We start from the raw sequence: 27,943 nt of genomic DNA on the forward strand, positions 1-27,943 counted from the left end.
GGAAATATACTCTCCCTGGTCATCTTCCTCCACACGACCAGGAGGGGGCGGTTTCTTCGATAGTCTAGAAGTTTCGGTGTGAACCCCGTGGACCAAATCATCAGTCTGCTCACTACAGGGATGTACCCCTTCACTCCGGGGAACACCAGGCAGCACCAAGGGGTCACCAACTCCTCCCACCTGCCTGGGTGCGTCCGCCTGTATGAGCAAGACCCGCTCCCCAGCAGGGACTCTAGGGGGCATATTCGCCAGAGCCGCACATTGGGACTCTGGTCGAGCCAGAGGGGAGGCCCCAGACCCTGATAACTGCTGCTGCTCCAACATGCCATGCAGCTCCTCACTCTCCTCAATGAGGACCAGCAGCAATTGATCACAGGTCTGTACTTGGCCCATGGCTCACCAGAGAGAATGAATAGTTTGGTGATAAACTGTCACGTGTACCCGTCCTGTGTGACACGACCCGCAGGTCGGTAACTAGAACAACAAGATCAGCCATGTGTACCTGTCCTGTGTGACATGACCCGTAGGTCGGTAAGTGAAACAACAAGACAAAGGGGAAGGGGAAACAGTTACAACAGTGGGCCCTGCAATAGGGAACGGGGACGTGGAGACCTCCTGCACTCCCCTGAGGCAGTGTCCCTGACAAATCCTAACGTTCCCTATACAGGCTCCTCACCTGTCGCCGACCAGGATACCTGCGTCCCTAACTCACCCTGCACCTGTCCCTTTCTAGGGAACTGATTGATGCAGACACTGGCCCCACCGCTGTACTAATGCACACAAAGGAAAAAGGGGAAAACACCAAAACACTCGTCTTTCTCTGCTGCAGTCATCAGGCAGCAGAGTGGATCACCGGACTAACTTTCAGCAGTGACTCGACACCTCAGAGCCAGCTGCTACCTTCACCATCTTCAGCAGTGGCTCGACACCTCAGAGCAAGCTGCTACCTTCACTATCTTTCTCTGCTGCAAACACCGGGCAGCAGAGTTCAGCACCAGTTTCAGCAGTGGCTCGACACCTCAGCGCCTGCTGCTCACTTCACCGTGGTTGGAATCCACAAAGGATCTGCTATCACCAACACCTGCTGATAGACCAGCTGACCTTATACAGCAAAGGAGGAGCAGTCACATCAGCAGGGGCCAAAAACAAATGTAATAACCCCAGTGACAACCGGGGAAAAAAGGTAAAACAAAGAAACCATCATAATGTAATGACACTTGTGGCCACCGGGGGCAAAATCCCATATTAAGCCCCAGAAGCCTGAAAATAAAGGTTTTAATGAGGGAACCCAGAATCTGACACAGATCCAAGAATTGGACTCTGACACAGGTTAGGTGTTTGTTCCTAATTGAAGTTGATAGACACTAAGGTCATGGACGGTGAATGACCAGAGACTTTCCATTATAAATAGTTAGCACTTCTTAAGGTGCTCCTTATTGGTTTTACACAAAACCTCTACAGTGTGGAGCTGGCACTCCATCTTTTGCACTTGACTTCGAACAAAAACTGGTGTGGCTGAAAATGTGGTCCAAAGAGGTGACCAGCTATGCTTTGTAGCCATGCCCAAGGCCTATGTTGGGGGTTTGAGACGGGTCCCCCATATTTCACTTCAGAGAAGGAAAGACTACCTCAGTTTGGGAATACATTGAACTCTATTGCATTAGGAAAAGTTTCATTGATAGTAAAGTCATATTTCTATTTTTCTTATGTACAGAGGGTAAAATAATGTTACTGAACTCTGTTGCACCTGATAGTAAAGTCTTATTGATAGTACAGTTATATTCTATGTGCAGATAATTTCTATGACAAAAGAGCTATATTTTTGATAGTTTTATGATGGTAAAGCTAAATAGGTATAATGTTATTAAAGCTAAATTTATATTATAGTATTGTTATGTAACGCTCAAGTACAAGTGCCTCCCATAAAGGGAAGAAGAGTTTCCCCTAACTGTTATCCTGTTGCAATGCATTGTCAAAATTTTTGTAGGTTGGCAATATTGTTTTTGCTCTGTTCCAGCCCGAGGACGTGCTGTGTTTAACGGGGGGGTATGTGGCGCCCCTGATGATTCAGTTGCCACAGAAGTACTGCACCTCATCCAGAGGTGTGGTATTCCATTCTCAGGTAAGGAGGGAGCACCATCCAGAACTCACACACTTGCATCCAACACCAGACCTTTCAGAGCTCGGGAGGAGCTAGGTAGAGGATGTGGGTGAGAAAGCTGCAGGGGGAGCTGAAGGAAGTGACAGTTTGAGGGAAAGTGTTCAGTTGGTGCTGGGGACTTGAGCAGTGAGGAGCTCAGCCCTGGACCAGCAGACAGCGAAAAGAAAGAAAGGAAAGACAGAAGAACAGAAAGATAAACTTCAGTGGAAGAGAGAAAGAAGAGGTCCTAGGGGCACAGATAGTGAGGAATCCACTCATGGGGCCCGCATCTCTGCTGACCGTAGTCGGGTGGAGGGACCAAGTCGCAGTAGAGGACCGGCCTCAGACTAGTGGAGAAACTAATGACTCAGCTAGCTAACCGGAGGTTGCAGTATCTGCATGTGCTGCAGCCACATCCAACACGTTTGCTGAAAAGGCAGCCGGATTGAATCCAGGGAACCTAAAGCACGTTGCCCGACAATATCCGAGGTTGCTTGCTTCGGACACTGTATGTGAAGGCCCATGACAGGAGAGGTGGGAGCCAGCGCAGTGAGACGGCCAGGAAAGGAACATCTGAAAGGGGTTCTGACACGGTGTACTCTAAATTACCTGAGAGCTGACTGGACCACCAACCCTGAGGACACAGCACCCCGGCTGGGGATTGTAACAGAACTGTGAGTAAAACCTGTGAAGACTGCACACTGTCACTTGTCCTGCACTACAACGACCATCATTACCATCATATCTCACTGCAACTGCCCTGTAGTTTAGCGCTACTTGTGGAGAGCTGTAACAACTCTGCTGCATCACCATCAGCCCCAGCGGTCTCTTCAAGCAGCATCGGCTAACATCTAATTGTCGAATACCACAGGTGGCATCACGAACTATCTTTCATAAACTTTATCATCCCTTTATCATCATTTTCATTGGACGCTCAGGGCCACGGAGCGGGTCACTGCTGCTGTGACATATCCCCTTAAGTACCGGCCCGGTACCGAGTATCCCCACGGCCCTGGCGGGCGCTCTATTAGCGACCTAAGTTCAGATGACTGCATGAAAAATTCATCTGATTTTCATCCAGAAAAAAACTGACTATTTTTCATCTCTATTGTCATTCACATGGCATTTGTCATTATACATCAACGGTTAATAAAAGTTACAAGACCAGATACAGTTATCTATGTTAAGACTTGCAAAGTAGCCATAAAAATGGTATCCTATATGGTTGATCCTTATGGTATCCAATTTTTTTGCAAGGCCAAAGAATTAAATAGTAACATAGTAACATAGTAATTAAGGTTGAAGGGAGACTTTAAGTACATCTAGTTCAACCCATCTTATACTAACTTGCCCTAACATGTTGATCCAGAGGAAGGCAAAAAAAACCCATGTGGCAAACAGTAAGCTTCACATTGGGGAAAAAAATTCCTTCCCGACGCCACATACGGCAATCAGACTAGCTCCCTGGATCAACGCAATATTAAGGAAACTAGTGTATATACCCTGTAATATTATACTTTTCAAGAAAGGCATCCAGTCCCTTCTTAAATTTTAGTAGGGAATCACTCATTACAACATCATATGGCAGAGAGTTCTATAGTTTCACTGCTCTTACAGTAAAGAATCCGCGTTTGTTAGTATGCGTAAACCTTCTTTCCTCCAGACGTAGAGGATGCCCCCTTGTCCCAGTCACAGGTCTAAGAGTAAAAAGATCATTGGAAAGGTCTTGGTATTGTCCCGCGCATATATTTATACATTGTAATAAGATCACCCCTAAGCCTTCGATTCTCCAAACTAAATAACCCCAAGTGTAAGAATTAAATAGGCGAGTCTCATTCGAAATACGAAAGACTCTCGTGCATGCATGAATTGTCATCTGAACAGGGCCATTGAATAACATTGGTGTTGAGTGCTGTCTGTGTGGATTCAGTTTTTTATTTCATGGACAGCACTTGGACTGAAAATACACTTGTGTGACCATACCTTACAATTGAGGAATAAAATCAGACTTCCCGTGCTTTTCAGATATTAAACGTATTTTAAAACTGTTGCACTAGAAAAAAAATTAAAATAAAAATTGCATTACAAAAAATGCCAATATCAATAAGCAGAATAGTGAAAAGCACTCTTTTTGATGTTTTTTTATCAAATAGTTGAAAAATTCTATTTAATGTATTAATACTGTCCTAACAACACATGGATGATGGGCTTGTGCGCCTATGACAGTTAATGGAATATACCGTCCTAACCACTATAGGATTTTTTTCCATTCAGCAGCTGCCAGGGCTGTTTTCCTAAGCTCAAGTAGCAAACCACTTGCTTTCAACTAACATGTTTGATAGCGATGAACCCCTGTTTATTTAGTGAGGTGTGTGAGCACTGCGGGCTGCGTACGTTGCTATAAAAAGTTTACACAGACATCTAGAAAATTCAATCAGTACTACTCGTGTGTCACGTGGACATTGAATCCCCTCCTGGAAGTTTTTTTTTTTTTCAGTAATACAGTATGTCTGCCACTCGACCTAAATATAGACGTAGAGGAGCACATTCTGAGATCTCCTGTTACAGATTCACACACACGATTATAGGGCCTTCCAAGATAGTACCAACCAAAAGGACCATTTCTTTCATTGCTGCAGAGCGAAATAGCCGAGTAATTCTCGCTGTAATATTATTCTTTAAAAACTAAATATTTTTACATTGTGACACATTTATTTGTATAGGATAATAATAACGTTTAATAAAAGAAATCATGGGATCAAGCTGCATTCCGTAATTGGTTTGTGTGCAATTCTTACAATAGTAAAAGAAATTACAGCCCTTCTCTAAAAGATAGCCCATATAAAAAAGCAGAAACGGCAAAATACAACAGGGCATAATTAATAATACATCAGAACTGGCTCAAAATTTGCTAAATAGGTGCCACAGTTGTAGTATAAATCTATGAGACTCTTGTTGACAGTTCTGCATGCTGAAGATTACTGCAGCTTTAAAGGAGTTGTCCAGTGAAGATAAGTCACATATCCGTGACTTATAGATCAGTATGGGTCCCAGCGACAGGACTCTCACCAATCTGAAGAATGGGGCACTTTTTCCCCATTAGAATGTAGCAGAAGTGCAAATGTTCAAATGCCATTACACTCATTGTCGATAGTGCTGCCGAAAAAATGTGCAGCACTCGACAGCCCCATAGAGAATGAATGGAGTAAACATTGAGCATGCTTGTGGCCGCTCCATCCTAACGCCATGCTGATTGACAGCCAGCTTCCTGAAGTTAGGCAACCGGGAGTCGGCTGTCAATAAGCATGTCAGCAGTCACACCCTGTCAATTGAACAGCCCGTAAGAAGTAGAGCTGCACTGTTGTTGCGTAGCAGCTGAATCAAGAACAGGAATGGTGGGAGCCGGAGCCAGGTAGAACATGCAGTTATTCGACTTTTGAAATTGAAAAGGCTATATACTTCCCTCCCCTGACATAGTCTGTCGGCCAATCACACTGATGTCAGTGGGTTCAGCCAACTTTAGGATTTGCCTTTGTCTATCAAATTTGCATACCTAGGCTATGTGTGTCCCCTCAGGTGTAACTTGATGCTCCAGGGCTGCAATGCAAAATTTATAGCAGGGTCCCCACCTACCATGTGCCATTTAGTTATGCCAATGTCTTCCTATGTTGCAGAGACAATTTTGGCACCAATACTTGCGAGTGACCAATATCTTTGGCCCCCTTTAACTATGCCCTAGTATTTCCTACTCTGTGTTTATTAAACAGTTACTAATTGTAACTCAAACTAAATTACTAAAAAAATACCTACCCTTTCAATAGGTACTGTACTTTCAACAAATTTAAAAAAAAATCCATAGTACATAGTAAGAAACTTCGTAATATATCAGATAAACCTATTTCCTTCTCCACCTACCAACCAATTTTTCATCTCCCCCCCATGCCATCGCAGTCATGTAATAACCACCAACAATAATGTTACCCTTCATGTACACACACAGCTTATTCTAAAAAGTTACTTGAAAGTACATAAGATTGTATGCGTTTTCGCCGCGTTTACGCGACGAAAAAACGCATGAAATCTGCGGGAATTCTGGACGTATGCACATAGCCTTACTCTTTAATTTCTACAATGCTCCCTCTCCCCTGCCCACTAATATAATTAGAATGTAACCGCTGAAGCCAGTCCATGTACCCACATCATTGCACTTCTGAAAAATTTAGGTTGCACACAAAAAAAGGGCGGATCCTTTTTTTGCCCTATGGGTTAAAACTGCAGGCGGAAACTTATTGGATACTTCTCCAACAGCCATCTTTGTGCTCTTATAAAGTCTGTTGTTTTTTTTCTGCACAGCAACAGCATAAAAAACCTCATCCAACAAGGTCAGAATTGCATTTTTTTCTTTATTCCACTTAAGAATTATAGTATACCCCTTTCTTTAGTACATTTTTTTGTACATTGAATGGTGGCATTGAAAACGACAGCTTGTCCAGCAAAAAGGCAAAACCTTTTACGGCAAAGGAAAAGTAAAAAAAAACAAAAAAAATGGCTTTTGAAAGACCAATATTAAAACATTGAGGCTGAGGAATATTTCTCCAAATTCCTTCTTAAATTTTATTGTTTCAATTATTAGTTGATCACTCAATTCAATAACCGTCAAAAATTTTTTTAATTATTTTGGCATAGAACTGATTTTGTCTAAAGCTCAAGATATGTTTATGTCCTATGTCTCAGCACAGACAAGTAAAGAACAATAATTTGGATATTAGGGGCAATCACAAGTACTATTCTTTTTATCAAAAGCTAGTCTGACTATGCAAAACAGTTGTTTTTAAATAATTTAACCTTGTTGCTTTGCCAAGTGGAATTGAAAAACTGTTATTTTAGAAAAGAGTCCTTTGTATGTTCAGGAAGCGTGACACCGAGATCTTAAACTATTACCATTGAAACATTCCTTTGTAAAATGAAATTTAAAAAAAAACACAGGAAAATATAACAATACTCTGAATAAAGTAATGCATTTTTGAAATTATTCCTAAAAACAATTAACATTGATGTAAAAGAACTTGCTCATTATTGAATTGAAGAAAATTGTTGCATTTCCCATATTGGTAATGGAAAAAAAATGATACGAGACAAGCTATGTGTTGAGCCAAGGGTTATATATGGTTCCGTCACGGGGCAGCTGTGTTGGTTTCACTCGTGGCTGCAGATTGCAAAGATCTTAAAGTTTACCAGTAAGGGCATTCCTTATTGATGGGTTTTTTTCCTTTATCCTCCGCATTATGTGTAAGCTAAAACCCGTGGTCTTAGATTACCGTTACTGAGTTTCAACCTAAAGGACATGTTGTCGGGAAAGGTTGAACATGGTAATGTTTTATAACTTGTGTTTGGAAAGTCCATGAAACCGAACAATAAAAGTAAACTGTTTATTCTCTTCCAACACATGTTCTAGAAAGAAGAAGTCCCAAAATGCAGAAAAACATCCAAAGGGGAAATGTAAAAAATATTTTGTAGAGTTTGTGAAAAAAAAAGTTGAAATGATTAACCTTGGATTGGAGATTTTGGCAATTTGATCCACAAGATCTTTGTAGATGCACCATTCTTTTTCTAGTTTTCTGGTTCTCAGGATTAAAATTAGGATCCAAAAAATGTTTCAATACATACACTGCTGGTTTTGACAAGGGCTGTAACTATAGAGGGTGCAGAGGACACTGAATCTTGAAAATTTGTTTTCAAAGTTGAGCAGCTCAAGAGCTTAAAAAATAAGTACAGCACCATGTAAGGGTTGCTGCGTTTGGCCCAAAACTTTTTTATTGAAATATGTTAATTAGTTGTTCAGTGCACTCTTGGCGTGGTCAACTGGTTTTATTGCCTAAGACTGACCATGTGACTCAGTTAGAACTGTGTAATTAATCACCCGCCTGCTATGGTCGAGCCGAGTCACGCTCCGGCGGTAACACAGACTGCTTTGCATTCCATACGATGAATCATGGATCAAGGATCCCACTTAGGACAACGAGGACCCACCGTCATCACTGGGAACGGACCCCCAACTTCTTCAGGACAACACCGGAGACATCACGAGCCACTTGCGTGGGCGCCGCCATTGGAACCTGTAGCTCTGCAGCCAGGAAGCTGGTGAACTGATAAGTTAACCCTTTCATGAACAGTTGCTTTACCTATTACCTCACCCTGTACCCATACCGTGCTCATATCACCTTACTTACCCACCTGCTTATCCCATTATTTCCTTGTGTGGAGTATACCTCGGTTAATAAATCTGTTAATCCTTGCTCTGCCTCCTGTCCGTCACTGTATCTTGTTACCTGCTCACACTATGACCTCAGTCTTTATAGCGTTTCTTCTACCCCTAACTGCTTGTTTTCCTTGGCACAGTTCTCTTTACAGCAGTTGTTTCGGTAGTCGGCTGTCAGGTGTTCTGACCACATGTCCAGCCCACCTGGCTTGGACTTTCAGCAGGAGAGTGTAAACACTGCAGAGCCCAATTTGTTCCAGAATTGCCATGTCCGGGACATTGTCTTGCCACCTGATGTAGAGGAGTCTGCGGAGGCAACTCATGTGAGAATGATTAAGCTGTTTAGCATGCCGGCTGTAGGCTGTCCATGTCTCACAAGCATAGTGAAATGTGGTGAGGACCACTGCTCAGTAGACCTTCAGCTTGGTGGCTAGGCTGAGTCCCCTTCGTTCCCAGACATTTTTATGCAGTCTCGGGGATCGGCCTAGTCCTGAGAGCGATGCCCTTTAAGTTGAGAAATAAAGTCATTAACCATCAATTAACTACTAGATAGCAAGAACGGTTTATGTATTTAGTCATATTGCAGTGTATGACCCTGTTGCTGTAACTTGCCATATAGTATTTATGTATATATATATTTACTTATAAATAGATTTCCCTTCTGTGTTAGTCAAATAAATAGTGTTGGTTAAGTACCACCATGTCCTCATTGTCTGCGCTGTTGCAGCCAAGTCACCTGCTTACAAAACCTGCCGTAAATGTTTGTTTTTGAATGCGAGTCAACGATAATTCTACATTGACAAGTATTTTTTAAACAGTATAGACAAACGTAATGTAAAAATATAATGTGAACCTCCCTTAGGGTGCATTTCCACTTTCATGAACGAGCCTTCCTAGGAACGCTTGTTTACAGATAATCAGCCAGTATTATTAACTGGCTGCCAAACACCCAACGAAAGAGCAAAGCGCTTGTTCATCTGGTGATTAGCTTGCTTAAATATCATCATTATTGGCAGCACATCGTCCTGTATAAATAGTGCATATGCTACTGAGAACATTGACGATCTAAAGCACAGAACGATCTATTACCGATTGTTCTGTGAGTATAAGAAGTGATGTTGGCTTGTCTAAACTGGGTATTAAATGACCAGGTTATATGTAGTCTATGGGTGGTCACCTAACAAAGGTGCTGTCACATAACTTTGCAATATTCCTAAAAGACAAATCCACTTTGTAGTGTACTTATATATTCCTCTCCGTCATATGGTTTCATATCTAGGCATACTTGCAATTCAGCTTTCTAGACAAGAAAGTTCTGCACAGGTTTACTGCTGGTTACTAACTCATATTTGCCAATGATTTAAGGGAATCACTCTCGTAAGAAGCCCAGGCTTGCTTCCATCTGCAGGCACACCTCAAGCACCTTCTTGTAAGTATTTAACTTTGACAAACGCCACGATGAGTATATAATTCCTGGATGACCTTGATCAAAAGCAAACAAGGGCCACATGCTGGAGCAGGTGCAATAGATATGATACTATGATAACATTCACACATAACAAAACCTTTACTTTTGATTCCAGGGGAGGTTCTTTTTGCCAACTGGCTTCAAATGCCTCTGGGTGTGGCCTAAGCAGATCTATGACTCTTTGTCCTTCTTTACATTGTAAAACAGACTATTACAAATAGGTAATTTGTAACCAAGATGAATGGGGGAATTAAGTAACCAGTGCCACAACTCTTACACATACCATGAACAGAATGCTACCATTAAGCAACATAGTGAGTCCATAAGACTTTGACTGCTGAAATAGTCATTGTGTATCAGTGCTGATCAACCTGAAGGACTAGAGGTTGCCACTAGTGATGAGCGAATGTGCTCAGGTAATGTCTTATCCGAGTATGGTCAGGTGCTAACCGAGAGTCTTCGGCGTGCTCGAAAAATATGTTCGAGTCCCTGCGGCAGCATGTTTGTTAAGCATTCCCTGCATGCGTTGTAGCTATCTAACAGCCGCTAGACATGTAGCCTTGGGGACTTGAACATATGTTTTGAGCACAGCAAAGGCACTCAGTTAGCACAAGAGCATGCTCAGATAACACCTTATTTGAGCACGTTCGCTCATCACTGGCTGCCACATGTTGTCTCAAAGTCATCAGGGGACCACACGGTTTACTTTCACAAGTTAGATGCACAACTATGGTACTTAATTGTTAGGGACGGCGGAACGCACTAAATATTAAATAATAGAAAGTGCGTTGGCCGCCCGGGGTCCACCGTGCAGTAGGTGTTAAAACCGTTGCTAGACAATGGCAGACGCGCTATATGGCGGTATGCAAATAAAGTCCGTGGAGCCTCATTTAAGAGTCTCAAACACGGGACTAGCCAGATCTTCCTCAAGGGAAGGACCCAGCCAAGGGGTGGCTCGTTTCGGAAACCACCATTACCACCATATTAAGTGGCCCATTAAGTCAATATCCAGCTCTTTACGAGTTTACAGATATGACAAGGGAAATACCAAGGCCAGGTATCCATCCACAGACCAGTAAAAGAAAACATTGCGGCAGCCGGCAAAGGCGCTCAATCAGTGAAATCCTAGGTGCAATGCTCCCTGGGAAATACGAATATGCAAATAAAGTCCGTGGAGCCTCATTTAAGAGTCTCAAACACTGGTCTCCCTGAGGTCAGTGATTGCTTCGTGATGTTGGTCTAGTAGGCATTGCTCCCACCTAGCCAGAATCCTACTCCACACTGATGAGGGGCAACACCCCGAAACAGCTGTCTGTGGATGAATACCTGGCCTTGGTATTTCCCTTGTCATATCTGTAAACTAGTAAAGAGCTGGATATTGATTTAAAGCGCCACTTAATATGGTGGTAATGGTGGTTTCCGAATGGAGCCACCCCTTAGCTGGGTCCTTCCCTGGAGGAAGATCTGGCTAGTCCCATGTTTGAGACTCTTAAATGAGGCTCCACGGACTATATTTGCATATTCGTATTTCCCAGGGAGCATTGCACCTAGGATTTCACTGATTGAGCGCCTTTGCAGGCTGCCGCAGTGTTTTCTTTGACTGGTCTCCCTGAGGTCAGTGATTGCTTCGTGATATGGCGGTATAGCACACGTGGGTTATATGTCACCCAATGTGCGCTGGGTGTACTCTGTTGATTCACAGAGTCGCCTAAGGCATGAACATAAATGCCGAGCCTGTTGACCTCACAGGACTCAGCGAAGTGCACGCACGGTATGTGGTCACAGGACTAAGTCCAAGACTCAGGGCGATGTCCATCTAGACCTACCGTGCATGCGGTGTCGCTACCGCGGACGCCAACTAGTGCTGCTACCGCAGCGCGGTGACTGACCCAGCCGCAATGCGACAGTGCCCAAGAGGGGCACACTGTCGGATGCTAGCACTGTGGAGGATGTGCCGTGTGGCCAGTAACTTGCCACTGACTGGCGCTGACTCTGTAACTAGATCCCTAAACACACTCGTAATATCAGAAGGAGGGGAATCTTAATGAGTCATTCGCAGTCCGTGCATCCATCACCATTCACACAGTAGCAATTAGAGTCTACACTAGTGCATGGCCGAGAGGCCATGCGGGCCTTTTATAGCCGTGCGCTTCCGGGACCTTCCAGAACTCTGAGATGGACAAATCAGATCTGGAGAAGGACCTGAGCACGTGACTCCCGATCTCCAATGGGAGATCGTCTCGTGAGCGTGCCCAGTAGAGTTACAGAGAAACTTAGCCTCTGGAGCGATTTGCTGCTGAACAGCCTGCATTGCTATTGCTGACCCAAAGGTGGCAACAACTGCCGGACCCACAGAGCAGGACTGGGCAGAGCGTCTGGGATTGCTGAGCAATCTCCTCTGCGGTAGATAGGTAATGGGAGACCGCAGAATGTGAGGCTCTGGATTCCTGTTGAGCCGCTGCAGGAGCCCGATGCCAAACATTAATGGGAACATGTCACTTGTTTAATGCTGCCTGTCAAAGAGAGAAATGAAAATCCATAAGTAATCTTTGGAGAGTGTAGATCTCAACCTCACATTGAATATATAAAACTAATCATAACTGAGGAAAAGAGAAATTAATTAAAACAGGGGAAGAGAGACAGCGGACAATTCCATCTCCATAGACGTAAGGGCCTCATACAGCAAACAGGTAATTACAGCAGGGAGACTTGCTGGTAAGAAGACACCAAGGCTGGGATTAATTTACACAGAGGCAGGGAAGTATGCTTCCAAACCAAATAGTTCACCAAGAGGAGGTAAGTGGGTGTAACTTTGATCTAATAAAAAGCAGAATTTGGGTGTCTGTCATCATTATTCTGGAAGACATAGTTCGCTGTGTGTCACGGGTTTACTGTGACAGAGGAGCCAGATCGCAATGTCTGATTTCTCCTACTCCTGCACTGATTAGAAGCACATCATCATATTACACAATGCAGGTTTATTTTGCAGTGCAGGGGTTAATCTGCTCAGTTGAGGGCTCCTGGAAGTTTTCCTCAGCTATTCATTGTCAGACACTCCCATCTCCTATATAATCTCTGCCCTGGTTAGCACTCATTGTCAAAGCTTGTATTACCACCCCCGTCGTGCCCCACGGTACTTACCGGTCCGCTCCTGCGCCGCAGCCTAGCTTCCTCCGGCAGTCATGGCATCCTTTGACCGGCCCGCGGCCTGCGACGTCCTTGCATGCTTTGCGCATGCGACGTAGGCCGCGGCCACGTCCCTCTCTCTCTTCTTATGCTTCGGCGGTGCCCTGAACCGGAAGCACCGCTGGACCAATGGGCGCTGCATCCTGGGTATTTCAGGCTGCCCCCTATAATGGAGGCGCCTGATCGTTGTTGTTCTTTCCGCACGTTATGTCCCCGGTCGTCAGCCCAGTGCACTGCGCCGGTTCTCATATCTTCCTCTGCTTCCCTTGCAGTCAAACTCTGGTCCTGTGTGTTCCTGCTCAGTCCTGCCTGCCCGTGTCTTGCCCCTGCAGTCCTACTCCTGTCCTTTGTATTCCTGCTCCGTCCTGCCTGCCCGTGTCTTGCCCTTGCAGTCCTACTCCGGTCCTGTGTGTTCCTGCTCCGTCCTGCCTGCCCGTGTCTTACTCCTACAGTCCGACTCTGGTCCTGTGTGTTCCTGCTCTATCCTGCCTGCCCGTGTCTTATTCCTGCAGTCCTACTCCGGTCCTGAGTGTTCTTGCTCCGTTCTGCCTGTTCCCTTTGTCTCCTGCTATCCTACTCCAGTCTCTCCACCCGAGCCCTACACCTTCTCTAAGCTCGTGGTACCAGGTCCCCTATCTCGCTCCAGTTCATTCCAAGCCGCCCCTCTTGGTACCGGCTGCCATGGCATTCGAACCCCTGGGCCTGCTCCTAACGGTCCCTGTATAGGGGTCGGCCCCACCTGGTTGCTCGCCCGGGGCCCCTTGGTGCCACAGTCAAGAGGGTCCACTCCTGGAATCCTTCCTTGCCTAGCTAAACCCTAACAGCTTGCTTTTGCTGCATTGCTGGAAGTTGTTGGTGGTTGTTATTTTAGAAGGAGTTTGCTGGATTTATCTGTGATTGTTGCTAGGTTTTGGGTGTGTGATAATTCCGCTTCTTCTCCTACTTTAGTTTAACCCCATCCTCCACTCCCTGGTGCATTCTTGTTACATGAGTGAGCATATTTGTATGTTTGGTATTTTTAATTACTCCTGTTTGTATTACCTTTGTAAGGTAGCGCTCACTGAGAGTATTGGAGGACATATTTATTAATTACCTTGTAGGGGGCACAGAGAGTAGAATTTCAATATTTGCAGATGACACTAAACTCTGCAGGGTAATCAATACAATACAATACAGAGGAGGACAATTTTATATTACAGGAGGATTTATGTAAACTAGAAGCTTGGGCTGATAAATGGCAAATGAGCTTTAATGGGGATAAATGTAAGGTCATGCACTTGGGTAGGACGAACAAGATGCATAATTATGTGCTTTATTGTAAAACGATTCGACAGATCACATACCACACCATATCATCCTCAGGGAAATGGGGCCTGAGAGCGATTTAACCGAGCCTTGATTCAGATGCTAAGAACCCTTGAAGATGATAGAAAAGCAAGGTGGCCAGAATATGTCTCTGAGCTTGTGTGGATCTATAATAACCGAGTCCATCAAACCACAGGTCACACGCCTTAAGGGGGTTTTACACATAGCGATATCACTAGCAATATCGCTGAAGCATCACCGATTTTGTGACGCAGCAGCAATATCGCTAGCAATATCGCTATGTGTGATACTTACCTCCGACCGGCTCCCCCGCTGTCCGTCGCTGATTGCGCGAGATCGCGCAGCTCCATTTCTCGTCGGGCGCTTCCTGCTGGGCTTCCTGCTGGCGCCGACGAGCGACGTGTGGACGCGGGCGGGAGGACGTCAGGATCACCGCGTCTGAAAGGTAAGTAACGACCGCTGCTGCGTCGCTACATCGCTGTGAGATCTGCCTGTGTGGCAGCTCAATAGCGACCATTTACCGATGCACCAGCGATCCTGATCGGGTCGTATCGTGGTCGGGATCGCTGGTGCATCGCTAAATGTAAAGGGGCCTTTACTCCTTGTTGTTCGGCCGAACAGGGAAATAAGTCACGGAGCTGGAACTGGATCCAGAAGAGGACTACCCACAGACGGGGGTGTCTTCCTGGGTCCAAAAACATCGTCACTGTCTGCAGACCTTACATCGTCTGGTTCTGACACAGCCCCAGGAGCTGGACCACTCTGAGAAGCTTCCTCTTTGGGGGACAGATCTTCAGGTGGGTGATCGAGTGTTGGTGTGGGAGAAACGTCCCCGTGACTAACTGGAAAATTGATGGGAGAGTAGGCCATACAGAGTGAAGTGTCTGGTCGGTGTGAAAGGACCTGTATACAAGGTTTTTCCTGAAGGGGAAGAGAATGCGCCCACCAGAGTTGTCCATAGGAATATGCTCCGGCCATGCCTCTCTGAAGATCCCTTACAGAGGGAAATAGCTCCTAAAGTTCCTGAGGAGGTGCCTCCTGTGGCTGTGGAGGATGAAGAAGAGGAAAGTCTCGAACAACCATCTGGGTATATGTCAGTGGATCAGGGTCCCGAGACCCCAGAAGAAAACGTTACGGCGGATGCAGATTCGGCTTTGCCGTATTTGCACAAGGAGCATATGCAAAATCAATTCAATTCAATAAATGCATGAATAACTGGACCATATATTAAATATATCCAAGGTTGTTTCTCAAGTTAGGCTGCTCACCACACTTACAAACAAATATGCTTATCATATAACGATCACCATAATTAGAAAGCATCAGACACTGATCATTTTCAGTATATCCATAATAATGTCCATACAAAGTCAGTACAAATATGCAGACCAATTGTCTATAATCATTTAATATATAGAATAGACTTATCTTTTAGTAGATGTTGAATACCCCATCTGACAAAGTCAACATACTGTAGCTTATTACACAAAAATCCAGACTCATTGTATGCCATGCACAAATGTGCTGTGCCCTGACAAAAATATTAACTCCACTGCAATTAACATATGAAAAACAGGAGAACCACAGGAGTTTTTGTTAAATATAAAATTACAAAAGTTTTATTAAGTGTCAAAAAGAGCACAATTAACACACACAAGAATAAAAACAAATGTGCTCAGTTAGACACCACCAAGGGACATTGGGCCTCCATATGAAATAGCTTATATACATGTCATCCTGATACATATATCTCCTGGTATACCATTCCCCCACATCAAGTATGTAAGTTACCACAACATATAGCAAATCCCAAAAGGCACCAAAACTGTAATGGGGCCACACATTAAATAACGGGGGATAAGATAACCCTCCCTTTTTGTCCAATAATGCACAAACCATTCAGTACTAAGATACAATTTGCTCGGACCTAATAAGGAAAGAGAGGGGGGGAGAAGAAAGTTCCTTCTTACCAAGTATAGTATCAGCGCCCAGTCCCTAACACATCCCGACGTGCGTTTCGCTTAGGTTTTTTGCTGCTTTCTCAAGGGGAGGTGTGTAGGAAGTTGAGCAGCAGGGCCTTAATTATCCATGGTGATTATGTCATGTGACCGTCACCTGACATATACCGATACCGCTGTGTAATAGCGGCGCATGCGCTGATCCCCAGCCCTCCCATACCTGCGTCACCTGGCGATGCCCCGCCTGCCCGTGAGAGAGGAGAAAATCCCCGATCACAAAGCCTGCGATAGCTGTGCCGGATCCCGCGGGACGGGGGCGGCTGGATGAAAGACGCATGCGTACCACAGTGCCACTGAATCACCAACATGTTAACCCCTAATTACATATAAAACAAAAGATTTTTTTCATCATAATTGCAACAGTAAGGACATGTCACTAAGTTCATACCTTGAGGTGACGCTCCACGTAGGCCTTCTTAAATATTCTAATTGATGTTTATAGATTCTTTCTGGCCATGCTCATACTCCATTTTTGGGACATCACATAAATCCATGCCTCAAGCGAATATACATTCTAGTCCTTATAATGTTGCACCGATTTACATTCCTTATATGATAAGCTTATGGTTTCTTTATATAGGGCATCTCATGGATTCACTTTAAAGGTACATGCACCAATATAGCAATTTTCACTAAATGATAAGAACAAAACAACAATTAACATATAAAACCAACCACACATAAAAATATACAAAATGTAGAGAGATTTTATAGCAAACAAGCTTATTACAAGAAGGGGCCAAAATTCAGGGAGTCATTGAGGCCAAACGGCTTCATGGTACCCAATGTGATAATCCATTTTAATTCACGTTGGGCCAAAAGTTTTTTAACATTACCCGCACGTATTCCAGTATGAACAGTTTCAATCCCCCTCACCATAAATTTTGTTGGAGCGCAATTGTGAATTGCTCTAAAGTGCCGGGGAATTGTTTTTAATTCTGAAACATCTTGTGCAGTTCTTGCCGCCATAATATCCCGCACATGTTCCCTCACTCGTATTCTTAATTCCCTTGATGTTAACCCGATATAAATTGAATTGCAGCTACAAGTAGCATAGTAGATTACATTCATGCTATTGCATGAAATGTATTCATTAATTCAATATTGTTTCGAGTTATCAGCTGAGGAAAAGGACCCAATGCGCGGGATATTGGTGCAAGCCACACAATGTCCACACTTAAAGCACCCCTTGACTTGCCTAGTGTGTCCAAACAAATTCTCTTTGGGTGCCACATAATGACTTTTAATTAGCAGATCCTTTAAATTCTTTGATCTGCGGGGGGTCATGAGAGGTCAATCTGGTAGAAAGGATCCAATGGAGGGTTCACTACGTAAAATCGGCCAATATTTCTGGAAAATTTCCCGCATATTGTCCCATTCATGGTTATATTCTGAAATGTAGCAAATAGTATCACTATTCTCATCATTTCTTGCTTTTTTCTTTGAATACAATAACTGATCACGTGTTGTTGACTTTGCACGATTGTATCCCTTCCTAATACATCTCCCACTATAGCCACGTTGTTTAAACCTCTCCCTCAGGTTTCTGCTGGTAAAAATGATCTTTGAACGTAAAAAAAATATGCGTGCTGCACTTTGCCCTCACGCATAATTTTTTTACGTTCAAAGATAATTACATGTTGGTGATTCAGTGGCACTGTGGTGCGCATGCGTCTTTCATCCAGCCACCCCCGTCCCGCGGGATCTGGCACAGCTATCGAAGGCTTTGTGATCAGGGATTTTTTCTTCTCTCACGGGCAGGTGGGGCATCGCCGGGTGACGTGAGTATTGGAGGGTTGGGGATCGGCGCATGCGCCGCTACTACACAGCGGTATCTGTATATGTCAGGTGACGGTCACATGACATACAAATGGCAGAAAAAACAGACGGCACATCCTAGTCTGAATAGGTGCATACCAAAAAACAGCTTACATATTAAAATAAGGAAATGGTTGCACTCAATTGCATTAAGGCATATCAAATATGAAATATATGAAATGTGAATAGCATAATGGCTTTTGGAATTTAAAAAAAACATATGAGATACTTAGCACAAAATTTGGCCAAAAGATGTGAGCCCATTCACCAACGTCAAGGTGATCTCATTGAACGGGTCCTGTTGTGGACTCATTTTCTGCTCCACCAGTTGAGAGTTCTCCTTCTGTTCTCCCTCTGGTGGTGACAGGAGGTAGTGAGGTTGGTTTAATTGGTAGTGATCTGCCACCTGATGAGGAGGATAACGATTGGATCTCTGGAGTATCAGACTGGATATAAGACAGCCGACGCCCTATCCTGGTGCTGGTGATTCAGTCTGCTTTTCAGGTCTTGGACTTCAGCTCTGTTCCAGTCTTCTCAAGCTAAGTTTGTTTTTGCTAATGTTCACACTTGCTCTTGTTGGTCAATTCAATTTTTTGTGTGGTCAGCCAGCCCCGGCTGGGGCTGTGCTGAATTTCCATTCTTATTTATCTGTATTTGCCAATTTGCCTTTTTTGTCCCTTATTAGATTGGCTTCTTTTTGCTCTGTCTCAGAATATTTCAGAGTGCTGATATAGTGGGAGAAGTCTAGTGACTTCAGGGTTAATTTTGCTATCAGAAGTGTTGGACATTATTTTGGTAGGGTTTTTGGCAGATTGCAGACAGTGTCTTTCCTTTCCTGTCCTTTCTAGTTAGCTTGGCCCCATCGTTTGCTCAGCCTATTTTCCTGCCTTTGTTTGTGTTTTCATCTTGTTTCACTGTCAATACATGTGGGGGGGCTGTCTTTCCTTTGGGGTCTGCTCTGGGGCAGTTAGCTTTCCTCTTTTCCTACTTTAGGCTTATTTAGCTCTCCGGTTGTGACGAGGCATCTAGGATCATCGTAGGTCCGCTCCACGACTGCTGCTAGTTGTGTGGTTAAGATCAGGGATCAGCAGTTTGCATAGTTACCAACCTCTCTGGTTTTCTGAGACTTAGCTTGTGTTGTTTTTTTTCTCCTCAGTGACCCATTCATAACAGGGTCCCTATTCTAACTGCCTCATGTGAACTACTGGCTAATAACAAGATAAAGCCTATATTTATAGGAAGATAGGAACCAAAAAGTGATTGGATGTAATTAAAATCACAGCTTGATGAAGGGAGGAGTGCTCAGTCAGAAAGCTAACATACAAATGACAGAAAAAACTGATGGCACATCCTAGTCTGAATAGGTGCATACCAAAAAACAGCTTACATATCAAAATAAGGAAATGGTTGCACTCAATTGCATTAAGGCATATCAAATATGAAATATATGAAATGTGAATAGCATAATGCCTTTTGGAATTGAGAAAAAACATATGAGATACTTAGCACATTGAACGGGTGCTTAATGTAACTGCCTCATGTGAACTACTGGCTAATAGCAAGATAAAGCCTATATTTATACATGACATAATCACCATGGATACTTAAGGTCCGGCTGCTCAACTTCCCACACACCTCCCCTTGAGCAAGCGAAACCTAAGCGAAATGCGCGTCGGGGTGTGTTAGGGACTGGGCGCTGATACTATACTTGGTAAGAAGGAACTCCCCCCCCCTCTTTCCTTACTAGGTCCGAGCAAATTGTATCTAAGCACTGAATGGCTTGTGCATTATTGGACAAAAAGGGAGGGTTATCTTATCCCCCGTTATTTAATGAGTGGCCCCATTACAGTTCTGGTGCCTTTTGGGATTTGCTATAGGATGTGGTAACTTACATACTAGATGTGGGGGAATGGTATACCAGGAGATATATATATCAGAATGGCATGAATATAAGCTATTTCATATGGAGGCCCAATGTCCCTTGGTGGTGTCTAACTGAGCACATTTGTTTTTATTCTTGTGTGTGTTAATTGTGGTCTTTTTGACACTTAATAAAACTTTTGTAATTTTATATTTAACAAAAACTCCTGTGGTTCTCCTGTTTTTCATACTGTAGTTTATACCACAGTCATCATGAATCATAACCTGCCTGCACAATTGCTGCCAGTTATAGTATTCTCTGAAACGTTTCGGTGTTTCAGAGAAAATATACTTTAGAAATTCGGCCATGGAATATCGCAGTAGAAGGGACTAGTTCAGCTTTACCCCACAGCCAGCTTTTCTTAGCGCTGCTAGAGCTAATTGACAGGTCTCTCGCTATGGTAGAGCCCTGGAAATCACCTTGAGCAACGCTGGGAAAAACTGTCCAGGAGCAGAGTGGGACAAGACTGATCTCTGCCTATGGCCCCTAGCCAGATCTTTAAAGTATATTTTCTCCTCTGGCAATCCACTCTGATTCATGCTGCCCATGGTTTGAGCAGTGTCACAGATAACAGCCAGTTTGTCTCGGGATGCAATCCGCTGCCTCAAAGTATCAGGACAATTATGCAATTGACTGATGAGTGATGGAGGAGACCGTAGTTGTTTCTGCTACTAGGCCACTTATTGGGGAACTCCCAGTGAGCGTATGTTATATAATCTCCAATCCAAGGCATGGACTATATACTGTATATATATATATATATATATATATATATATATATATATATATATACCCAGGTATGGTCATTGCCAACTCCGCAATAACAAAAAGAGCTAACATACTTTTCGGACTGTAAGAGGCACTTTTTTCCTCCTAAACTTTTGTGGAAAAAGGGGGATGCGTTTTATAGTCCGGATGTACCTGCTGTGGCTGGAGATGTATGGGAGCGGCAGCGGTGGAGTAGCGGGTCACAGCAGGCAGAAGCCAAATTCTGCAGCTAATGTAAGGAACAAACAATTCGTGGGATGCAGTGAGTAACCGGAGACAGAGAAGGGGTTAACAAGGATTTACTGAACAATCAATACAAGTAGTACTCCACACAGGGAGGTAAAGGCAATCAGAGAAATAATATACAAGAAAACGGGAAAATTTATCGGTTGCAGTTCTGGCAAGGAGAGGGCTGGAAAATCTCCCGGCGGCGTCTCAAATGATGCACAAAGTCTCTGGCTCTGCTATGGAGAAACGAGTAACACTGCTGCTGAACAGTGCAGATGGATTCAGTCCTGCTTGACGTGGCTGCGCGGGAATGTGGAAACAGTCCTTTATGTGGATTCCTTGGAAATGGCGCCGGGCACGGGTCGTGAGCATGTGTACAAGCTGCAATGGCCCGCAGTCTTTTGGAGTAGTATCTTAGCAGTTTGTCCCTTATCTCGGGTAAGACAGTGGTATCCAACGGTGCGGGAACAAACAGTAATTTAATAGCATCACGAGAAGTCTCAAGGTGAGGACACAGAGGTCTGGGAAAAGTCGGGTTGTCAGTGTAAGCAGCGGAGAGGGCGTCAACCGCTTCCCACCAAGTCTGACCCGTTCCCGCGCTCAGGTCTCCTTATGTACCCTGTGCCCCCTGCTGTCTGACAGAAAGGTCTTTTCCTTTCAGAGGAAATCTCCCTCGCCAACAGTGGTGACAACCCGATAGTTCTGGCCTTAAAAGGGCACCACACATCAATGACTCCGTCTCTATTCATCTTCTCTTTTCACTCCCTCACTTTTCACTCGCCATTCCATGAGTGAGGCATCTTTAGCATAACTGGGGAGTCTTTTTACAGGTTCAGCAGTTTGCCGCCAAATGAACTGATCCTGATTGTACCGAATGGGGGGCTGTCCAGCCGTTGTTCGTTCGGAGCGACGTAGATTGGAAGGAATAGAGGAGCCTTCCTGTGGAGATACTGTACGTGCGGTACTTGATTTAATCTGAGTTCAGTACCCAACTGAATTTCTCAAAAAAGTTGACAGAGCTGCCGTAAAAGGAAAAGAGATGAGCAAAAATTTTCCAATGTTTCCAACAATTTTACTCCAGATTTCGTGAGTAAAAAAAGTCCAGACATGGCCGAAACATTGGTTTATTTCCCTGTTGTTATATTTTTTAATACTATTACATCAAAGTCAAGTTTTATACAAGGATTACTCTTTAGTGCCTTGGACTTCTTGGAGTTTTCTTGCTTTGGACCTAGTGGGAGGCCAATTGGAGCAAGCACAAAACCTATCAATGGTGCAAGAGATCCGTCTACTGTTCTGGAGCAAAGTGCTTGGTGCATGAGATCTGTCCACTGTTCTGGAGCAAACTGCTTGATGAATTGGCTCCGTAATAGTAAAAGGGGACAATGCCCTTTATATTAGGGTCACTATTTGAATATTTGGTATAAATCCTCTTGCCACCTAACAATGTTAGGACTCATGTAGCTGCACATCCTTAGCAGATGGTAAGAATTGTATTCCTTTTTGGGTCTAATTTTTATTTTTAATAGATTATTTTTTTTTAGAATTATTTATGTAACAAAAGGAAATATAAAATAACATTTTGTTGTACTAATTAATAATGATTCATTCTAATTCTTTAGAAATCCTTAACTATTCTGTCCATTATGCATTTTTCCCTTTCCTTAATCACCTCATCACACAGCACACTTCCACAGCAAGCTTAGACGTAACTTTAGTAAAGTCTTTGCCAAGTATGGTCTTTCACTGTGTCCTTTTATGGTCAATGTTATTAAGTCTTATTGATCCTTATGTCAATGTTAAGGATAGCCGTTAAGTGTCATATTGCCAGACGCTTTGGGGGGGCTGTCTGACTTTTGGAAAAATGCCAGATGTCCAGAGATGGGTCAAACTCTATTAAGTGACGAGTAAACCCCCAGAAAAAAAAATAACATCTAGCACTTGACAGACCTCGTATGCACTGTCGTATGTGATGCTTCACCAAATCCTTGTTTAAACAGTCTTGCAATTACTAGTGGCACAACTACACAGGCTGTCTATAAAGGCCAGGTTAATAGAGGTCAGCTCTGGCAGGCGGCACGGTCTGCTGTCAAACCTAAACACTTTATAAAATTGTGTAAGTTAAATAAAAGGTTTAAAAGACATAAAAGCAGACAGACATAAAATGAGATCTCTGTGGTTAATATTTACATTGTGCTGTTTGGATGGCTCTCTGACTCTGTGAGGAACCCTATAATGTGGAGGGGTGGGCAGGGATATGGAACAGGTGATTGAAGTTACATGTGATGACCCCATAATAGTCAGAAGTATATTCAAGATATTTTTGATACTACAAGCCAGAGCCATAACATGTAGCTCCAGCATCTGCGGCAGCAAAGGGGTCCTCAGGATAGGTCATCAATATCAGATCATGATGGGTTCGACAGCCACCAACCCCACCGATCAGATATTGGCTAATGGATGCACATAGAACATGTAACACCACAGCTCTACATACTGGTGGCCGTTCTGGTGTGCTGCAGCACATCTACTGACAATCGTACAAACTGGAGTACCCTAGAATAGGCATTATACAGTGTATGTAGCCATGGTGTCTCAGTTTTGTACACTGTGTAAGTCTGTCTGCAGACCTGCTATTAGCTGATTGGTGAAGGTGACGGCAGGCAGACCCTCCTCGGTTTGATTTTGATGACCTATGTCTTTAATATAATAGTCATGGACAATCCCTATAGAGGATAAATCACAAAATAGTACGTTATCCACCAGCAATTCTAAGTATGAGTGTCTGGAACACGGGAACAGGGCTCTGCAGAAACTTGTGTTCAATGGAGTAAAAGGTACACATGCTCAACCCCTCATCTGTTCATTGTCTATGGGAATGCCATAAATAGTCGAACACTGTATTTTGCTTTCTCAGTAGCCCCACAGATAATAAATGGAGTGCAAATTGAGTATGCGCACCTGTGCTCCATTCAAGACTAGGTTCTGCGCAGCCCAGTACTCAGGATCACTGCAGGTCCCAAAGGTCAGATCCCCATCAACCAACAAGTTATCCTCTTACGTATGGATAGGAGATAATTATAACCCTTCTATACAGAGTTAAAGTCTAATGTGGCGCCCCTGAGGCTTCAGTCGCCACAGAGGTACTGCACCTTCTCCTAAGGTGTGCTACCCCACCATCCAGGTAAGGTGGGAAATCCTGACCACACTCCACACCTGCATTCCACACACAGGATAGTTCAGTGGGGCCACCTAACAGCTACAGGCTGGGGGTTAGCAGAGCACCCCTCGTGGAACCCTGCTTCATAACACGAGATGTGCTGGGAGGCGGGTGGAGTAAGATGTTACAAAAGAGTGGGAACAGTGAGGATTAGTTAGTAGGTCAGATGGTTAGAGAGAGGAGAAAAAGATGGATGTTTGAAGGAAGTGCTGCAGCAGGTCCCAGTGATCTGGGCTGCTGGCACGGGGAAGGAAGAGAAGGAGACTGACAAGACTGATAACCTAACCTTCCAGAAGAGAGATAGAACAGATCGGAACGAAGGAGAATAGAAGGACGGTGGGAAGCAGGTTGAGAAAGAGAGATAACCCTTCCAGTCCAGAGCACAAAGGCCGGGGCCCAGTCCCCGAGGTTGATCGGATCCTTTATGTCCAGGCACAGACACCGGTGGAGTAGTGAGCCGCTAACGCCTTACTCCCATCATAGACTTGGGACACAACAGCACTTGGATAGTGAGCCGGGATGCAATAGTGGAGTCCCCGAAGCAGGCTACTGCTGTCTGTCATACAAGTAAAGACTAGGAACACCTAGATAGAGGCATTCCAGGGTAACTAAGTACTGGAGTGCTTCGCACCTAAAGGCGCATTGGAAGAGTCGTTCAGTAAGGTACATGTTGGCGGAGTGTGGAAGGGAGAGTCCTGTCTTGCCTGGAGGTTGGCTGGAGCCCTGGCCTGGAGAACACAGTGCGGAGGCAGGCGGTTCTGTGAACTGCAAACAGTGAGTAAAGCTTTGGAACCGCACACCCTGGTGTCCTCCAGTTATTCCGCACCGTTACATCGAGTACCTGTACCTACACCATCTACGCCCTCCCCGCCATTACTTCATTTACACTGCCCTTGGACTACAGCTCCGCCTGTGGTTAGCTTTACCATCTATGCTGCACACACCATCAGTCCCAGTGGATCTGCACGCAGCGTTGGCTTAACATCACACTTGCCAAACACCACAGGTGGCGTCACGAACTATTCTACCCATAGCTACATCTCCCTATTGCTTGGGTGCACAGGGCCACGGACCGGGTCACCGCTGCTGTGACACATCCCCCTGACATCGGCCCGGTACCAAGTACCCCACAGCCCTGGGAGGGCGACCCACTAACACTTTACTCCACTTGTTGTCAAAATAACATATGATCAAAGTGAGGCCTCTAATAAAGACCACAGATGACCTCGGCCACAACTCATCAACTTTGAACCACAATATTGTACATAATGTAGCAGCATTGCTGTATTTGTTTGGTGGATTGTTACTCCGCAGTACCATGATTTCTTAGGCAGTACTGAATTTGTGTATTCCATCGCCAACAAGAAATGTAAACTTACCCTTATATTAACCTTGATACAATAATCTGGGTGCCATTTTTGCATGTAATTATTTAGGTTTGGCTGGTACTGTCTGGGTTCTTGGTTACAGAGATAATGTTATCAGTCTACCATAGTTGCCAACATTTTCAAGTAATTTCCAGGAACACTTGTCCACTGAGCCAATGCTGTAAAACCAAATCAAGCGTGACTCATATTCCATGGATGTAGATCCATAATATATGATGTTCAACAGAAATCAATTACTGTATATACTCGTGTATAAGCTGACCCGAGTATAAGCCGACCCTCTAATTTTGCCACAAAAAACTGGGAAAACTGTTGCAGCAGCTACTGGTAAATTTCAAAAATAAAAATAGATACCAATAAAAGTAAATTTAATTGAGATATCAATAGGTTAAATGTTTTTGAATATCCATATTGAATCAGGAGCCCCATATAATGCTCCATACAGTTCATGATGGGCCCCATAAGATGCTCCATACAAAATACACCCCATATAATGCTGCACAAAGGTTAATAATGCCCCCATAAGATGCTCCATAGAATAATATGCCCCTTATAATGCTCCATAAAGGTTATGGCCCCATAAGATGCTCCCTAGAATATTCCCCATAAGATGCTCCTGTGACAACTCCTGGAGTGGACCCTCTTGGTCGTGGCACCAACCTTCCCAGGGCAAGCTGGCTTAGTGAGGACCACCCCTATACAGGGAGTGTCAGGGGCAAGCCCCAGGGGGTATGGTACCACGCCTGCTGGCACCAGGTGGCCGGCTCACTGTAGACACGAGTGAGTGTGTCTAGGAACTGGGGGTGTGCAGAGTGCCAGAGTGTGGAAAGCGTGGGAACAGGGACTCGTAGAGTAAACAGGATGAGTGTACGGGAGCACAGAGAGTACAGGACAATACTAGGAGTGTACACAGGAGTGCGCTGGATGCTAGATAGTGTAAGGCAAGTACACGAGAGCATGTATGGCGTGTACAGGCAAGCACGCCCAGGTGAGAGCAACGCAGGGTGCGTGCAAAGGTGCACACCACAGTACATAGTCAGACAGAGCGTGCGCGGAGAGCACGCCGGAGTGCAGAGTTAGACAGAACACAGAGCAGAGTGTATGCACAGAGCATGTGCTTGGAAGTACGGCTAGGCAGAGTATAGGAACAGTGCACAAGGCAGAGTCCAGGAACTGAGCAAAAGGCAGAGGACCTGAATACAGTGCACAGCCAGGCAAGGACTAACAAGACCTAGCCAGGAAGCACAACAATAATCAGGCACCTCCCATAGGAAGAGATAGCCTGATATAGCACATGAGTACAAGAACTTCTGGGTCAAGTCCTCCAGTATCATAGAGGGGACAAGACCGAAGACAGAGCTGGGCAGAGCGCGCGTGCGCAATGGAACATAGCGCAACCATGGAGCTAGCAGCGAGAGGTGTGTGTGCGCACCCAACGGGACCCTCGGAGCGTCCGCGGCAACGGAAGTGGTGATGACAGGCCCGGGGTCCCGCCTCCAGGTGGGAGCAGCGTGACAGTTGGCATGACAGCTCCATAGATTATTCCCCCATAAGCTGCCCCATAGATTATGCCCCCGTATGCTGCCCCATAGAATATGCCCCCATATGCTGCTCCATAGAATATGCCTCATGTGCAAAGAAAAGGAACATACAATGGGGAGAGTGTCATGAAGAAGCATTCTGAGCTGCTTTCGCAGATGCAGGACAGGAAAGAGCGCATCATAGCGTACGCCAGTCGGTCCTCACATGACTTGGAAAAGAATCCAGATAACTACAGTTCATTCAAGCTGGAGTTGTTGGCGCTGGTGTGGGCAATGACTGAGAAGTTTGCGGAGTATCTGGCCGGCTCAGAATTTCACGTGCGTACAGATAACAATCCATTGGCTCATCTTGAGACAACAAAGTTAGGGGCCCTAGAACAATGTTGGGTAGCCCGAATGGCAAAGTTCTGGTACAGGATCTCCTATAAGAGAGGCGCAGAGAATACTCATGCTGATGCCCTTTCTCTAGTGAATTATCGCAAACCAGCGCCCAGTCGGGATAAAGAGCTGAAGGCTGTGGCAGCAGGAGGACAAGGAGATAGCCCAGTAAGAGACGGTGGGTCGCATCTAAACAGGTGCCCAGTCATCACAAGAGGAGATCTGCATCACCTGGAATGCTGAGGATGCTGCGTCAATGTGAAAGGCTTCGGTTGCGGGATGGC

The sequence above is a fragment of the Dendrobates tinctorius genome, unplaced genomic scaffold (assembly GCF_039654945.1).
Source record: "Dendrobates tinctorius isolate UK_male_01 unplaced genomic scaffold, ASM3965494v1 ptg000006l, whole genome shotgun sequence".
NCBI classification, from domain to species: Eukaryota; Metazoa; Chordata; class Amphibia; order Anura; family Dendrobatidae; genus Dendrobates; species Dendrobates tinctorius.